The sequence below is a fragment of the Tribolium madens genome, unplaced genomic scaffold (assembly GCF_015345945.1).
Source record: "Tribolium madens isolate multiple individuals breed KSU strain unplaced genomic scaffold, Tmad_KSU_1.1 Scaffold_3;HRSCAF=73;Tcas5.2_LG2, whole genome shotgun sequence".
In the NCBI taxonomy this organism is placed as follows: Eukaryota; Metazoa; Arthropoda; class Insecta; order Coleoptera; family Tenebrionidae; genus Tribolium; species Tribolium madens.
The window spans coordinates 143,184-162,443 of record NW_025401006.1 but is presented as its reverse complement, the minus strand read 5'-3'; the positions used below and the strand labels follow the sequence as shown (position 1 = coordinate 162,443).

The window sequence follows — 19,260 nt, the reverse complement described above, 5'->3', positions numbered from 1 at the left end:
ATGAAGTGTGGGTTAAAACTAATTCTAACTCGACGATTTTTAGAGAATTGGTTCTCACAGTCTTAAAGACATCTGGTTTCGATCATCGACCACTCGGGGGTGGCTTGACTTGACCCTCGTAAATATTCCAAGTTTTATGGGTTTTCTCAGAAAAACTCTCGAGGTCTGTTTATAAAAACGTATTTAGTAAATTACTCGAGATTAGAAAACGATGTAAGTATCAGGGATAATATTGCCATTCCCTAAAGAAAAGTGAGAAAAAAAAATAAAAATTACGGTGGAAAACCTTGTCTTACAAATAGAATCGTAACTACATAAACTACTTACTTCACAATCACTATACTACGCAATATGCTGGATCTTTTGGAGGTCGGGAAATATGTCACTGCATTCCTCGGTCAAGAAATAATTTACCACAGATTTTTTGTCAATTCGCTTTTGTTACCTTCTCTGTCGGGTCAATAAGTTACACCCCTTATAAAATGCGAAAAATAGTATCGAGCGATCAAGATAATTTGTAATCGAGTCGTCTTTGGATCCGAAAATGTATGTCTGTAAAATGTCAAGTAAAATGACAAGTCGAAAGGTAAAATGACATGATTAAAAAGGTGATGATTATAATAACTAAATTTACAATTTACCTTCAAAAAGGAACGGTCCTACTCGTATTATTATACGTCGGCGACTAATTCCCGCCCGTTTTACCGTTTTACCTTACGACTTGTCATTTTATTTGACGTCGTATTCCGTGAAGTTAGTTTAAAAACAGGCATACGTTCTCAGATGCAGCGATGACTCGTTTACAAATTATCTTGATCGCTCGATATAATCAACAGCAAGGGAAGCAGTTTAAAATATGTACTTATCACTTATCTACATATATATTTATAATGTAATTCTATACTCCTCCCCTTTTTAGTAGATTCTGCGATCACGTTATTTGAGAAGCCTGGATATTCGAATTGTTCTTTTATTTTACATAAACAACATGCTTCTTTTACCAAAAAGACGATTCAATTTTATTCACGCATACGCCCGATATTCACGCTCAACCCGAAATTTAAGGTGACCAACTTGTTTGTTTGTCCTGATTTGTCCCGATTTAAGGATAAACAGATCTGTTGTGCAGTTTTTTGAGATTGTTATTTTGCAGCTACGGATACCTAAAGACTAGGATACGACACGATGTAAAACAAAACGTCCCCGTTCTCGATAGTTCCGTTAGCGAGGCCAGATAGCGCAGTTGTTCCTTTCTCGTTTAAGTTTTAAGAGCAATGAAATAAAAAAAATGGCTGTATTTACATAATGGTGAGCAAAACGCAAATAAAATAAAATAAAATAATAGAAATATGGACAGATAGAGCATATAATTCTTAATAAAAAGAGATAAAGGCTATGCAAAAATTTTATTGAAAACTATATTTAAAAAAATTTCAAACATTTAGTAATTTGCGCTTCGTCTCATATTTTTCAAAATGCTGCGAATTTGGTTAAAGATACAAGAAAAATATAAAAAAGAAAGTTGTAGAGAATAAAATTTCCAAATAAAAGTTCGCGAGATGATGCCTCTATCTACAATGGTTTAGGTTCTAAAAAGACGCTCAAGCGACGAAATCAGGTCATTTTTACCGGTGGTCAAGAGACAGAAAATTAATTTAAACCTAAACGGTTGAAGAGAAAGATATGGTCTCGCGGACTTTTTTGTGGGAAATTTAATTCTCTACAACTTTGTTTCCTACACTTTTTTTGTATCTTCAACCGTATTCGCAGCGTTCTCAAAAATATCGAAACAAATTTTCGGTAACATTGATTAAACTACCTCCCACGTTTATGATTTTTCACTCTGATTTCGAAAATTTTCACAAAAATGTCTCATCACGTATCATTCTTATGTTACCAACTTCGTGCTGACACCCATGTTAAGGCTTAACTTATCGTTTGCCAAGATAGGGAATTTCATTGCATTTTTCGATAAGGTTTTTCTCGGCTATTATAAGAAATTTTTTGGTTTTAATTTTTTTGATGAAACCATTTTAGATATTTCTAGGGATATTGTTATGTAGCTAATTTAAATTCTTATTTTTTATATATTTTTTAACTTATTTTTTATAATAAAATTATAGTATTTACATGGAAACTAACAATGTCCTTCCTACATGTACCAAAGACCTTAAGAAAAAAAAATGAAATCATTCGGATAATTAATAACTGTAAAATCTCTTGTGGAAAATATTATTAACTTTCGTAGTGTGAAAATCGTCTTGTCTCTCTCAACCCTAGTTCATTTTCACAACAAACTGAGCTTAACGTAAGCAGACCCCCATCACCGCACCGGTTTTATCTGATTTATGACCTTACAAGGGAAGTTTCGCATCTATGAGGAAACAACTAAAAGTACAAGCTGTAAAATTAGGTCATTTTAAGAAATGATGTAAAAGATGAATAAATTTAATAAGACAATGTATTTACACCAGATAATTCTATTTTTCACCAAAAATTAAGTCTAATTATTATGCAGAAATGTTAGGAATAACTTGAAGCCCTTTTTTCCTACTGGATACCTGCTATGGGTTTTTTATCCATTAGGGGTAGTTACTGATATGATGAAGTTTACAAAAGTAGTACTTATTGTCTTCATAACAAAATACTGTTTATTGCTTGAAGGTATGTAGGTAGAGAAGAGGCTTATTTTCCTATTTGGCTGTTTCTAAATAAATTTAAATTTGAAGTACCAAATGCGGGGTAATGCTACTTTGATTTCATATAATTCTAAAGGTAAATATTTACATTGTTTGAAAAAGGCTGTAAATCAAAAAAGTCCGGGATATTATACTACTAAATATGTAAATGCACAACAAAAAATAAAAGCAAATAATTTAAAACGAAAATTAAATAAAAATAATGACAACAATCTAGTAAACAGAAGAAAAATTACTGAAGAAGCGGATGGTGATTATGGTTGTGTTGTGCAAAGATGTTTTGAAAGTAATTAATAAAACTCCTGAAGAAATTCAGATAATTTTTAATCAAACAATTTTATTACAATCACTATTTACCAGCTTATGCTGAAATGTGTTTAAAAAATAGTTGCTCTATGTAAAGTACAGCCGCAGAGTACTGAAAATAATTCAACTATTTAATTTTCTTTATTATGAGCATACAATATTTTAATAAACTAACTTTAGAAATATTTAAAAAATCATATAAGTATTACTATAAAAGAGTGAAATCTCAACATTTGCTTTTGTTAGGTACGTTACTGTCACGTTTTAAAAAAGCTAACAGTAATCGACTAATCGCCCATTATGGAAGGGTTCCAGCGGCCTTGATAGCGTTCTTTCATCTTTCTGATGTCTTGGTAAAACTTCTCTTCTTGTTCGTCACTGACAGCCCCCAGATTATATTATTGGTAAAAAATGCAACAAATCAACGGTACGTATTATCAAAAAACTAAATGCATTTTGTAATTTAGGAAGTAAAAAACTACTATTGACCAAATTGTCATCAATGTTACCGAACCCTTGTTGACCTGTGTTATCAGTTTGCGTTCCGCCCAATATTTTTAAGAACGCTGCGAATATGCTTAAAGATACAAAAAAAGTGTAAGTAACAAAATTGTAGAGAATAAAATTTGCTACAAAAAAGTCCGCGACACCATATTACTATCTTCAACGGTTTAGGTTTAAATTGCTTTAAAATGTTCCTCTGACACTAAATCACCAGTAAAAATGCAACGAATCCGTCGCTTGAGCGGCTTTGAAAGTCTTTGAGGCCTAAACCATTAAAGATAGAGGAGATGGTTAGAACAGTTAGGTAGTTAGTTGACAGTTCTAAGTGCTAAGTTCTAAATTTTAATTAAAATAAATGTGATTGAGTTTTGAAAAAGTATCATCATGGGAGGCCTATAGCTACCCTATATGTTTGTCTGGACCAGGGTAAAACTGTCGAAACTGTCTGGTTACTGAGAAAACATCTTCTAATAGTTGTCCAAGTAACATGTATAAGATTCAGCTTTTATAGTATAACGTAAGTATAGTTACAATTTATAAAGTTTAAGGGTGTCTGAGAAGGGGTTGCCACGATATTAAGTGTCTGGCAATGGGTGAGGTAATTTCTTATATTATGTATTTCGAAGAAAATATAAATAAAATTACGCTTTTTTATTTGATAAATTTAAGTCGGTATTTTTTACTTCTTTGCTACCTGTTATCTCCCAAAGCCACGATGACCCAAACTTCATACTTGCCCATTGTTTATACCTGTGTTGGTAGTATGCGCTGACAAATATAAAATGACGAAGGTCTGGCGACCGCGGTCTCTTGTTCTATAAAACTTTTACTTGTGTCAATTTGTCATAAAAGCGTCATTTTTTTGACGTTTGCGGATAAAATATTTCGTTTTAATTAGTGAAACCGTCGTCTGCGTTGATTGACAGTAATAATATTTAATATTTAATAATAATAATAATAATATTTAATATTTTAGTAATATTTACTGTCAATCATCGCAGACGACGGTTAAACCGTAACAGTAATGTCAATCAACGCAGACGAGGGTTAAACATAGTAATCGTATTTTTATTTTTGACAAATTTCTGTCAGTCAAAATGACTACTCTAGTTATCGCGCTGGATAGAAACGTGCAGTCTGCGAAGCGTTTTTTAAACATTCTTCGTAAATGAGAATCTTGTTGTTCTTTTCGTGAATATTTTAGTAAGTCTCACCAAATTCTTTAAGGTTTGACTTTTTATAAGTTAAAATTGAAGTGCTACTTGGTCACTATACAGGGTGATTCACATAACTTTACGACTCTGAAGATCTTTAAATGCAACATATTATACATTATTCATCTATAACTTGATACTCTTAGTTATGTTTAATTAGCATGAAATCCGGACACCCCTAAGATCAATGACAATTATAATTGACAACTTGTTTTTTGTAAAATTTCAAAAATTTTTGGTTGATTAAAAATGTATTCTAATGACGAAAGGGTCGACATGATATTGATTTATGTATAGTGAGTGTTAGAAGAATGCAGTAGCAGCCGAAAATTTGTACCGGCGCGACGGCGGCGTCGGTATCCGACCGATAAAATTTTTACACAATTAGAAGTTGAACTACGTCTAAATTGGCCAAAACATAAGCGCCATAGACGACGGATTGCAACGAATCCTGATAATGAAATAAAAGTTATGAAAACTGTGGACAATAACCCACATGTCAGCCACAGGCAAATTTCGAGAGAAATTGGGATTAGTCAGTCGTCGGTATGGCCACTACGTAGTACCGATTGTTGTCCCTTATACTACTTTTTATAGGGAACCCTCAAGAACAAAGTTTACGAAACTCCGTTTGCAGATATGAAAACTGAAAAATATAATTCGTACTGCATGCCGAGTAATTACACCACACTTTTAGTAAGAGTTCGCCAGTCTTTAGTGAGGCGTATTCAAGCATGTTTAGAAAATAATGGACATCAGTTTGAAAATTTGTTGCATTAAGTTCTTTAGTTTTTGTTTAGTTTTTTGAGTTATTCCACTGTTTTTTTACTATTTCACACATTTCACTGTTTCTTTACTAAAATAAAAATGTGTTGTTACTCCATTGTAGTCATTTATTTATTGATTGGCGTTATTAGATTTTTATGAGGGATGTCCAAAAGTTAAAATAGTTTATTACTTATACTTTTAGTCTTTTGAATCAAGTTATAATTGAGTAACGTATTACTGTTTGCATTTAAAGTTCGTCAGGGTCGTAAAGTTATGTGAAACACCTTGTATTTAATTTATTAAAACCAAATATACCAAATATTCACGTTATGCCAAAGAAATCCAAATGTCAGTAAAAATGGAGCCAGAGCTACATGAGCAATTTATGGCCTATCTTTGAAGTGTATTGTTGGTTGCTTCAAACATTTTTTTAGTTTCATTAGAGGTTTTGCAAATTGTAGTAGCTATTTACGGTATTAGACCGATAGCAACATTTTTATGGTCGCGCCAATACTTTATTGGCAAGGCAATGGGGTTGAATGGGGCTTTTGAGTTCGAAGGTTTGAAGTTATATTTATGAACATTGGTAGGCTTTCGGTTAAAAATAAAGAAACCCGTGTTTCAGGCTTTTTGGAAATTCAACTCCTAAGAGGGTTAAACAGGGGTGAAAATTTGTTTAAAAATTCGTAGTTTTTTTAAGTTATACAGGGTGATTCAGCTTAAATGACTCACTTGACCCCTCTTGGCAGACAACCCATAACCGATGCTCTATGTGGCCACCCGCACTCTGCTCAGAAGCCACGATTCTATTAACAAAACACAAAATCAAACATCACTGATAAAATTTATTCGTTTTTAAAACTCCAGTAAGATTTGCTTATTCCCACTTCTCTTGCAATTGCTCTTTGCCCAATATGCCGATTTTGTTCAACAGTCTCCAACACCAGAATTTTCTTCTCTAAACTAGTTGCAGTTCGCTTACGCTTACTTGCAGGCCAATTGTGACACAAACACATTTCCAGTCGTTTAAAAATTGTATGCGTAGGCATTCTGGATAATGCCGAGCGAATGAATCGGCGGCTAATGTAGCATTTTTACCAGATGCACCATAAGTTAATAACATATTAGTTTTTTCATTATTTGTGAATGAATATCTCGGCATTTTTGAAACTTTGAGACGTCGTCAGCGTTGACGTTTCATTTGACGCTTTGAAATATTTACTTGTAAAATTGACGACATATTCTTTGATTCTCGATATTTTGAAAATTTAATTTTGAATTGAATTTGAATCAAGGAATAAGTGCATAATGCATTATGAGTTGTCTGCCAAGAGGGATCAGGTGGGTCATTTAAGCTGAATCACCCTGTATCTATGAAATTTGGTTTTTGGGCTTTCGTGTTTCAGGATTTTTGAAAATTCTACTTCTAAAGGGGTTAAACAGTGGATGAAAACTTGTTTAAGTATGTATAAATTCGTCATTTTTGAAGTTATATTTAGGTATTGGGATTTGGGCTTTCGGTTAAAAATGAAGAAACACGTTTTTCAGGTCAAACAGCGTATGAAACTTTGTATATAAATTCGTCAATTTTGAAGTCATATTTATGAAAATTGATATTTGGGTTTTCGGTTAAAGTGAAGAAAATATGTTTCAGTATTCTTTGAAATACCACCATCAAGAGGGGGTGGATATGTATTTTTTAATGTTATATCCATGAAATTTGGTATTTGGATTTTCGGTGAAAGAATTTTTGGAAATCCACCTTCCAAAGAGTTTAATCGGGGGATGAAAGTTTGCATAAAAATTTGCCAATTTTAAGGTTTTATCCATGAAAATTGGTATTTGGGCTTTCGGTTAAAAATTAAGAAACACCTGTTTTAGGATTTTTGGAAATTCTACCTCTAATGGATGAAACAGGGGATGAAGTGATTTCCTTAAAAATAGGTATTTGTAAAAAATATGTGTTTCAAGGTTTTTAGAAACTCAACCTCCAAGAGGTTAAATAGGGGATGGAAGTTTTTTTGGAATTCTAAAGGGGTGATATGGGATGTAAACTTTTATTCAAGTTTGGACGGATTCATAAAAAACACACGCACCTCAGTTTTTGTCTAAGTTGGAACACACTAATGTGTTGCACAAATTTGTTACAAAGCGCAGTTCGGAACGCGTTTGTATTTATTTGTGTTGGTGCGGCTGATGATTGCGGAGCGCAGTTCGTGGCTCTGAACGAGGCTTATTACAATTCGAACTTTAACTTATTTTTGTATTATCCTTCCGAGAATGAAATTGTATGAAATCCATATTGCACATATAGAGTTACAGTCACTGATTGATTCGCTTTAAACTCTAAAGTATTGTGGTAAACAGTCAACAAAAATTAACACAAGCAGTGTAAAAATCAAATTATCGTTCCAAAGTAGGGTTGAAATCTTCTTGAAAATTAAATTTAGTTTATTATTTATATGAAATGTTTGCAGACCATTTGCTACTCGATTTGCTCGTACTCGTACTTATTTAAAGAAACAAAGTGATGCGATAATTGATTGGGGGGGGGGGGGTGTAATTTATAATCCACGATGGGATCATTTGTCAATAATTTTAGAGCCTGACATGAGTCTTTTATAATGTATTCTAACGATGAAAAAATAGACATGATTGTGATCTACTTATGGAAAGTGTTGTTCAAGGAGCACATGTTTACTCTCAAAGATACTCAAATTGGCATCCCTGCTCTAAAATTTTTAGAAAATTAGAGAAAAAATTACGTAGAGATTGGCCACCATTAAAAAGAAACCACGAAACACCAATTTTAAATGTTAAGGGTCTGAAGATTTGAATTATGTAGATAAGAATGTAGAGCCATAAGTCCATAACACTCGAAACTTTGTTGTATGGATGCTTTTTCAACTTGTACTTTATTAACTTTTAATATAATTATTTTTAAATATTTTATGGAAAATTATACCTAATGTACTGAAGCTTATACTTTTCGTATACCAATAACATAGATTTAGAACCAAACCACTAAAATTCCGGTATAGTATATTAAAGTACAAGTTGTAGAAGGTATCTATCTATTCAAGCACAAATATGAAACTCCGAAACGAGCCGCGAAGCGGCGAGTTGAGGAACAAATGAGTGCTTGAAGAACCTTCTACAACAAGTGCTTTATACTATTGTTTTCTATTTCGCCGCTTTATATCAATTTATAAATTAAAAAACGAAAATTACAATTTTTTTTCTAGAGAATTTTGCGACGGTTGGCGACATTTATGTGTGGAATAATTTTAGGCGGCTGTAAAAAATAAAAATTATTCCTATTTTCACATTTGAAAATGAATTGTGAAGTCCGTCACTAAAATTAAATTACCGCGAACGACTTATTCCAGCACGCAAATGACGTCATTTGGAATAGACTTATTTTAACACCGAAATAGAAAATTTTATTTTCATTGTTTTTTTTACACTGAGAAATTAAAAATAATAATTAATCGGTTACTAAAGTTGCCAAGAAGTCAAAGTTTACAATAAACTACAAAATAAACATTTGTTTTATCAAATTTTCAGGTTACTTTAAGGCTATGGCTGTCACGATTTGGTCACGAATGGTACGTATGTGTTTCTTATTTTAGACGAATAATTTATCTTGTCTCTTTCGAGCATGTTTATTACAAAAAATACAAATTGATCGGAGACGGACACTACAAATACACTTTTTTACACCCATAAGGATACAAAACTAATGTGATATCACCTATTATAGATTTACAGCTTTATTTAATAATTATAAGGTTTATAAAAAGTTATCTATTTATAATACGCATAAATATTTATAGTCCACTAATGTAATGGTTTTCTTATTTCTTGCCATTGTTTATTCATATATTTGTAATTTATTGTCATCACACATATCTACAGTTGTGTTTTTCATTTTAATTTAGTTTATTTATAATTACTAAATATGTTTAATTTTAGTTTGTTTTAATGTATTATCAAATATATGATACACTTATTGTAGTACCTACACATCAGGCGATGTCAAGAGTAACAACACGTAGGCGATTGCATAATTTCTTCTCAGTTGTTTTACCCTATTTGCTCTTTACAATTAGTATAAGGTAAATTTTTGTCATGTTAGGTATATGATTTGATAAATAGGTCCTAGTTAGAACCTGCTTAATAAAAATATTTTCAAGATGGCGGCTCTTTCAGTTACATCGGAAGTGGATATCAACTTCGTTATCTCTATATCTATATAAAGAGGCTTGTCCTGACTGACCTATCAACCCACAGTCTAAACCGCTGGAGACAGAAATTTCAAATTTTCACAGTAGATACCTTTTATAACGTAGGCATCCAATAAGAAAGGATTTTTGGAAAATCAACCCCTAAGGGGGTTAAATGAAGTGGTGAATTCGAAGTTTTAAAGCTATAGCCATGAAAATTGGTATTTAGGCTTTCGGTTAAACAAGGGTAAAAGATCGTAAAATATTTGTATTTTTATTTTTGAAATAGTTGTGGATGTCAAAGTACCACGCGAGCGAAGCCGCGGGCAACAACTAGTTTTAAATAGAAAGCTCTGTTTTTTATTGCGTTTTTGGATTGCTTAAGTGATTTTGATAGAGTTTTTATCAGCCTTATTTCTTATACCTAAGTTTAATCGTTTTCAAAGTATTTAGACTTTTTTTGAAATTTTTCTCATTTAAAAATCGATAACTACCATTTTTTATTATTTTGAAATTTTGTTTGGGCACATGTAAGAGAAAGGTTTAGTATTTCCTTAGGTATAAGCAGGGTTGGGTAGCAATGTATATTATTACAATTACTACTTAATTTGCTACGTGTCGCAAATACATTTGATACATGCTCATTTTTGGTACATTTGTTTCATTTGCTACATAAAAAATTTTATTCAAATAAAATAAAATATTATTAAAAAATGTAAACATAAATTCAAATTTAGAAAAAAATAAGCAAAAAATATATCAACTAGAAAAACAATACACAGAGTGATTTTTTTAAAAACGAGCCACTCTGAATATAACGAAAAATAAAGAAAAACTAAAAAATTTCGAGACATCATTATTATTTACAATATTTACTTTAATTTCCTCTCTTAAAAGCTGAAAGAGTTCCTTTGTCATTAGTTAAAATCATCTTCAAAACTCTTTGCAGCAAACTAGTATTATTAATATTTCTATAATTATTATTATCGCCAGAAATGCAGCATACAATTGGCACTTTGCACCTATAAGCGCTCCAAACATGGGGGCCCGCAGAAATTATGATCAGGGGGGGGGGGGGCAAAAAAAGAGTCGAAATTAATAAAAACAGTTTCATTTGTTTATTTTCATATCACTCAGTTTGTGATAAAAATGTAAATATTAGTTTCTTATTTCGATCATGAAAATTTAAGTTGGAACGTGTTTCTGAAAAATCAAAAAATCTCTTTTTTATATCAAATATAGCAACCACTATCATCCCAGAGGGTGCAACGGCCCCAAATCAGTGGCGTTTCGGTAAAATTTAACAAAAAGTCAAATAAATTTGTCAAATAAAAATTGACCTCTGTCCTCTCTCATTATGACCAATTCTGCTGGGTCCTATTGTATTAATACATAAAGAAACTGCGAGTTGTTTTCTGTGCCACGTTGCTCCAATGCACGAAACAGTGTAAGACAAGTGGAACCCCTTATTTAAAACTAGCCAACTGGAGTGTGGGCCCCAAAGTAAAATTTATCAAAAACGAAGGTGAAGCTTTCACATAATCAAGGACTATTATTTCGTTGTTTGGAGTGTTTTATTTTATCAGGTCAGGTCAAGTCTAATAATTTTGTAAGCTTCAGGTTTTAAAACGTTTTCTGGAGACACTATCAAGTTTTTATTACTCATGGTAAATGCTGTATACATCAACTTTGTACACATATTTTTTTCGGTCTGGTCGCATCTCAATGTCCATTTATCTCCTACGTCCCTGACCAAATCTGAAATAAAATTATGTCAATTTGTCAATGGGACAAAATTTATAACCTTAAAATAATTTTTGAAATAAACTTGACATTAGTTGCTACGAAAAATTTTAATGAAAAAGGATAGAACGTATATACCTTATCCACATAATACAAAATTGGCTCGGTTTGACGTTCAGTGTCCCAACTCTTCAAACATAGGAACTCTAGCCATAGCTAGTATATCATGGTTTGCCATAGAAATAAAAAAATTGAAAATCCAAATTATTCATATACATATAGATTAAATAAATTTTATTCTTCGACACTGTCAAAATTTACGGTTTTTCTCCCGTGTAAGGTAGTTTTGACAACTGTTTGGCATTTCTCAATACAAAACGTCAAATTATTTTTAACAGATTTAAAGCAAGTTTAAGCCTTGTTGACTCTAATTCGAAAAATAAAATGTTGTATTCCACTCGTTTGAGTGTAAATCGGACGCTTTATTCCACCTCGTGGATGGTAAACCACTCGTTACACTCGTTACACTCGTGGTTTAAAAATCCACTCGGTGAAATAAAGAGTCTGATTTACACTCAAACTCGTCGAATAAATAACTATAATTTATATTAAAGAAAAGAATAACACAATTGTGGAAAAAACTTGAGCATTTTCTGTGATAAATATTTCCACGAAAACTACTTCCAAGAATAGTGTAGAATAGAATTTCTTCAATTTTATAAATGTCAAGATGACTTGGAAATCATTAAACTTAGCTATAGGCAATGTTGTTACAAGTCGATGCAGAATTAATCGCTTGAAAAATTGAGTTATTGGTATTTGAAGTTTCCCAAACAAAAATTTAAATTTTAGGAGTTTATTAATTATTTTTCTCACCGCCTCCTTAATGAAATGCATCAATATCCTGCCTGAACATTTCGTAAAAAATGCATTGGCGTAGTGATTCCGAGTTTTTTCCTAGTTACAGGGGTTACTAAGGAAAAACTGAATGATTTTTAATTATTAACGAAAAATTACGCAACTAATAAAAGCTGGGAAGGAAGGAAGGATACAACAAAACAAGCTACGCCAGACGACTTTTGGCATCAACAAAAAACAGCATATCATTGCGTTAAAAAAAAACATTCATTCCGCACACTTACTTGTAATATAAAAATTACTATTTCGCATCTCAAAATTATATTTTTATTCTTGTATTTCACGCACTTATACTAATCAAAAGCAACTATTTCTGATCTTGAATCTTCTAGAACGAAATTATTTCTGGAGATTTGATAAATGTCAATTTCTGGCCATTATCACTTTATGAAACGAAATATTTATTAATTACTGATTTATGTTTATATCTAATACTGTTTGTAAGAATTAAAAATTCTTTTGTTAATATAGTGATTAATTATGTTTTGTTTACATAAAATGTCTGATATTAGTATAACAAAAGAGACAAGAATTCTCAATTATGTTAGTGATGTGCATGCGCTTTGCTTGTGAAGAGTTAAAGTGAAAGTTTCGCCAGGATGTATTTTAAGCGTTTATACATTACAGTTTACCATAGGTATGTACCACTTATCAGTTATTAATAAAGTTATCCAAAACACATATTGAAGAAAACATTCTAGTATTACAGTCATGACCCAAGTTTTGCTTGTTTGGTAAAAGAAATTAATTACATGCTTCTTCAAGCTTATTTGTAGAGTAAATCCGGAGAGATGGACTTTGGGAACTTAAAACCTTTCTAGGGCTCCATCTCTCATAGCAAAATGCTAATCTTGTTAGGAAATATTTCTGTAAGTTACCGCTTGAAAAACGTGTGGTCCAATACAAAATTATAAGTATTTTATGCAAAACCTGATCGAGAAGTTTTAGTATATTGTCAATTAGGTCAGATTGACCAACCTTTATATTTAATGAAAGAATGTCTTGTGTGAAGGACTGACAGTGACACACAAATTCTAAAATTTTTATAAGAAAGCATAGAAACAGTCTAAAAATTATCCCATTGACAAGATGAAATAGTAAGTGTACGCTTTTATTTTGAATAGAAGGGTACATGAATAAACATACAGTATGTCCCCGGATTGAGTTTGCGAGAGGGAACAAAATTTATTTTTGATTTTACTCCAAAACTTCAAAATAACAACATTTTTGGCTTCATCTGAAACGAGCCAATCTGTAATTAAAACTTCATTATTCTGATTCAGTAAGAAGAAAAGTTAATTTTTCTCTTAATTTTAGACTAATTATTAATTTTTTCTGCTGTTTAAATCTCATCACATTGGCGGTTTTATTTTTTTGAGAACGATGTCACTTTGACAATTCATTAATTAATTGAATAATGATGGTTGTTGTTAAAAATTACTTTGTATTTTTTATCTTAGTTGTTTTTTTAAACTGCCGTTTATTAAAATTATGCTTTTCACAAACATTTTTGTTATTTAACTTGCGTAAACTCATTTGTCAAAGTGACATCGTTGTCAAAAAAGTAAAACCGCCAATGTGATGAAATTTAAAACGCAGAGAAAAATGAACTTTTCTTTCTAGTCAGAATAGTGAAGATTTAATTATAGATTTTAATTATAGATTTGCTTGTTTCAGGTGAAGCAAAAAATGTTTTTCCTTTGTAGTTTTGGCGTAAAATCAAAGATAAAAAATGTTTTTTCCTCTTGTAAACCTAATCTGGGGACATATTGTAGATTTGTGTCAACAATATAGAAAATATTGTTAAGAAAAAAATAAACATAATTATATTAGAAACTATCAGTGATCCGTCTCCTCCTTGTGGGAGAGATGACACATCAGAATATATTAATGTTTTTATGTAACTAAAGAATATGTTTATTATTTTGTTACTTTTATAAGTTATCTTAAAATTAATGATATGAGAAAAAACAATCGTGGTGTGAATTCAAATAAAGTTCATAGTTTTACAGCGGGTTTTTCAAAATGTCCATCTTTCCCGGATTTACCCTACATATTTTATATTTGAGTAACGGTTGCGTCGTGTTCGTGTTGATGTTCACATTAAATATTAATTAGAAAGTTGTAAGCGAACTATCATATTGATGTGCATCGTTTATGGTATTTTAATAAATAATTACTGAATATAGCATTTTCAAATTAAAAATTGTTAATAGTTAATGGTTACAATAATTATTCTATGTTTCCACTTGTACCCATCATTCATACCAGCCTATAGACATGTTTTTTGTTACCTTTTTAATACAATAATACTCCTACTTATTTTAAATAATCAAGGTCTTTGTTTGCAAATGTAAACACACGAAAATATTATTTTTGTTGAAATTCACATTTGTTATCTTTTATGATGTTGGCCAGTGGTCATATTTAGAAACGGTTGTAAAGATAAGTAGGTAATTATAAACAACAAAGTAAGATTCGAATTTTCACTCGATTTACGTGCAAAAGAATTTTATAATAAACTACGTATTTGTTACCAAATATTCGTTTTAGGATTTTATATAGCCTATTCTGATCAAGGCATAACAATTTGTATAGTAGTTTGTCATTTATGTGGAATTTTGTTTTTTTAGTTTATTTTAGTGTCATTTATGGGCCAAATTTGAACTTAAAAATAATGAAATAAAGAGAGAATATTTAAGCCGGTACATAATACAAAATTGTGCTATTGACCTCTTTTATTAAGCGTCAAATTAAAATAAGTAGGCTTATTCATAACAATTCCGTGGCCGCTTTATTTTAACAAACAGAATCATGTTAATAAGCCATAGGTAATTAATAAACTGCGTGATACAATATTTCTGACAGGATGTTTCAGAACTCGCGCCACAGAGAAAAATACCAAGTAAGATAAGATATACCAGGAACATGGAAAAAATGTTTAAAAAATTCATCAAACTTTTTTAACATTTATTTTTCGACATTTGACCTTTTTTAGCCATGATTTTGTATATCTTTTTTCATAATTATTCGGTAAAAGTACAAAAATTTTTGCCAACAAAAGCCACAAATAACGTATACGCTATTTTTTGCACTTCCAAAGCATTTATTTTTTATGTAAAATAATTCAACTTTAATCGCGGAAGTGCATTTATTCCCTAGAGAATAAATGACCCACTTTAATCCCTGTAATCAAGGACTAAAGTATCAACTTTAGTCTTGGAAGTGCAAAAACATTTATTATTACATTTTGTTAATTTTCACAACTTTTTTTAAATCAATTTTTAAATTTGGTTGAATTTCTGATCTAAGTTTTGAAAACAATACGAATTTTATAATTTAAACAAATTACTATTGAAAGTTGCCTGTTATAAAAATAAAGATATTTATCTGACAAAATCGACATGATGATTATTTAAATCAAACACAGCAAAAATTTCGTATTTGATTAATATGATTTGCATTAGGCCGACTGACACTGACAGTTCGATAGAAAAAAGGTTAAGTTGCCAACATTATAAGACTAAATTTCCCTCTTTTTAGTATAATTTTTATAGCACTGTTTTTGTTCAGTACGATACGCAAAACCGTTTCGTACTGGCCTTAGTACGAACGCAAAGTAGAAAAAGTAAAAATCGGGAATATTTCGCATTTATTTCATTTGACAGTTGTGGTAAGCGGTTATTTATTATGGGTCCCATTACCTCTGTCGAACCCAACTGCAGATACAGTGGAAAGAGAGAACTTACAAGAGATAAAATTTTTAAAAATTATTATTCCGATTTGCTGGCATTTCTACATTTTTTTAAAATTTGAAGACATATTTTGCGTATTACTTATTTATACAGGGTTATTCATAAATATGAAGCAATATTTGAACCTCAAAAATGACCTATAATTTAAATAATAACTCGTGTCTTATCTCTACTGATAAGAATTTTACAGCCCTCGGAATGTGGGTATGGAAATTTGATTTTTTTGTAATAACTTTGGAACTATTTGACCAAATATTACAACATTTCCCTGTGACAACATACCCTTTGAACTGGTAATCACGAAAACCGGATACATCTACTCAATTTCCGGTTCCAGCAGTTGCAGGTCACATTTTCTGTGTTTTTCCATTTTTTTGCTCTCTTAACACCAATTTTTTATTGCCCAAATAGATAGAGTAATCAATTTCGAATAAAAAACGCATAACCTTTAATACCCCTAAAATGGACCGTTTCAAAGATATTTTAATTTAAACTGAGGACGAAACGAAAATAGAAACATGAAATTTGGAAGATATGGTTCTTAGAGAGTGTAGAAGTGAGTGCACCAAGACCAAGATTTTTCAAAAATAAGTTTTTAAAGGGGTGAAACGGGGTCTAAAGTTTTAAACGAAGACATAAACATAAAACTTGGACATGTTCTTTAGTGGTTGTACTAAAAACAAATTTTTTGAAAATCAATTTCTAAAGGAGTGAAACGGAATGTATGTACAGGGTGCTGCATTTTGGATGTCCGAATAGGGAATCTCCGAAACTAAGAGGTTTAGCCAAAAACGAGTGATACATTCTGGGGCTCATTTTTTGAGAAAATAATATTGGTTAAAACCGCATCCCGCTATCGTCTTTTGTTTTCGACTTACAGACAAAAGTTGACATTTTGACGAAAATTAAAAAAAATTATATCTTCGTTATTTTAGAAGATACGGATTTGAAATAAAGACATTATACAGGCACTTTTTTACGAGAAATTTAATAATGTAGTTAACAATTTTTTTTAGTTATTAGTTTAGCCGTAATAAGATAAACTTGTATTTTTTTAAATGGAAATCATAGGCGGCTATGGCAATTTTGAAAAGCTTATTTTTTTCTGATCTAAAAAATATATATTTGTAACAAATTATTTTTTATAACTATACTTAAAAGGTGAAATACATATTTTGTGTGATAATAGTTGGCCATGGAAAACTATTTCACTCCAAATGTGTAAATAATAATCAATAAGTGTTTTGTAAACTGTAAAATAGATGAAAAAATAGATAAAATTATAAAGATTTAAAAAATACAGAACAAAATTATTACATATTTTTAAAAAATCCAAAAATAGCCAAAACAAATGCGTCAACAGTCAACACAATTAAAAAAAAAACATTTTTTTGATGATCTAATGGAGGTAGGATAACGTTTCACATAGATGGAATTTGAGTATTTGAATAGCCATATCGTAATTTTTGTGTCATATAAAATATATTTTATTGAGGAATTAAAGAGGCTTTTTTTACAACTCTCTATGTATCACTAGAAGTTGCAATGGTAATGTTAGCTTGTTTAAAAACAAAGAAATGTTATTAGTCGCCAATAAGTTGATTTACAATTTATTTTGCATTTTTTTCATTAGTTTAGTACTTAGAAAACTCTTTCATTAGTGACACTGGTTGAATAATATCGTTTAAATCCTTTTAGTTGAAGATGCAACATTTTTTCATGGCCAACTGCGAACAAAAATCAAAGATAATTTTTTGCTAAAAATGTATTATAATAATTTGTTACAAATATATATTTTTTAGATAAGAAAAAAACAAGCTTTTTAAAAATGACATAGCCATCTATGATTCCCATTTAAAAAAATACAAGTTTATCTTATTACTGCTAAACAAACAACTGAAAAAAATTGTTAACTACATTATTAAATTCTACGTAAAAAAGTGTTTTGATTTCAGCGTTGTGCAGTCCTCAGTTTAAATTAAAATATCTTTGAAACGGTCCATTTTAGGGGTATTAAAGGTTATGCGTTTTTTATTCGAAATTGATTACTCTATCGATTTGGGCAATAAAAAATTAGTGTTAAAAGGCCAAAAAAATGGAAAAACATAGAAAATGTGAGCTGCAACTGCTGGAACCGGAAATTGAGTGGATGTATCCGGTTTTCGTGATTACCAGTTCAAAGGGAATGTTGTCAAAGGGAAATGTTCCAAATTTTATAATATTTGGTCAAATAGTTCCAAAGTTATTACAAAAAAATCAAATTTCCATACTTACATTCCAAGGGCTGTAAAATTCTTATCAGTAGAGATAGGACACGAGTTATTATTTAAATTAACATCATTTTATAGGTCATTTTTGAGATTCAAAAATTGCTTCATATTTATGAATAATCCTGTATACGCATTTTAAGTGAAATAGTTTTTCTATGACCTACTCTCAAACAGAATGTTTTTTCATTTTTTTGGTATAATTTTATTAAATGTATATTAAATAAATTATTATTTGTAAACTAGTGTAATTATTTAGGTTTATGAAATATTGCCAATTTTAATTAATTACGAGCCGCAATTTTTTACGTGTGCGTATACCTAACCGATGCCGCACCCAGTATTGCATTTTTTGACATTTTTTTCAACACCATAGTGGAGGTTGCACCCTCTACATCGTAAAAACTAAACATTTAGATAAGACAAGTTTAGTTATTCTCGTTTTCATATTAATGTGCATCGAAGTAGTCGTTGAAAGAGATCATTTTAAGGTGGCAATCATGCAAAAATTCAAACAATCCTAACCTCAAATTTCCCTACAAATAATTTTTTGAAATAAATGTGTGCCCCAGGTAGCAAAAATAATTAAAATTAACAACGTAATGAAGATATGGTAGCAAACATAAATATTTTTATCATTAATAATGTGCTTAAATTTGTTCTGAATGACATAATAATGACACTTTTTGTGTAAATCAGCTTTAAAGTTAAAAATTCATTTAGACTCCTATAACCTACTTGATGCACATTAATATAAAAAAGAGTAAATCTTAAATTCTTTTAAGCTCATTTACTATGACTTATTAAGAAAATTATTTCCTTCAAAAAATTTTCTATACAAGGTGATTCTTTTATGGCCT

At 30.6% G+C, this 19,260-nt stretch overlaps 1 protein-coding gene and 1 long non-coding RNA gene across 2 annotated transcripts in view; one reads left to right on the top strand and one right to left on the bottom strand.

Moving 5' to 3' along the window:
- Window positions 1-17: 17 nt before the first annotated feature.
- On the bottom strand, window positions 18-698 carry LOC123008003. The gene is made up of 3 exons (XR_006412914.1): window positions 642-698; window positions 328-552; window positions 18-242 (listed from the first exon to the last, which is right to left on the bottom strand). It is a non-coding gene; the product is annotated as an uncharacterized LOC123008003 (long non-coding RNA).
- Window positions 699-12,885: 12,187 nt separating this feature from the next.
- Window positions 12,886-19,260, top strand: part of LOC123008001 (protein phosphatase 1 regulatory subunit 3C-B) — a 40,166-nt gene continuing 33,791 nt past the window's right edge. Inside the window, exon 1 of the mRNA XM_044403567.1 lies at window positions 12,886-13,015. The gene's annotated coding sequence lies outside the window, so the exon portion shown is untranslated. The remainder of the gene's footprint in view (window positions 13,016-19,260) is intronic.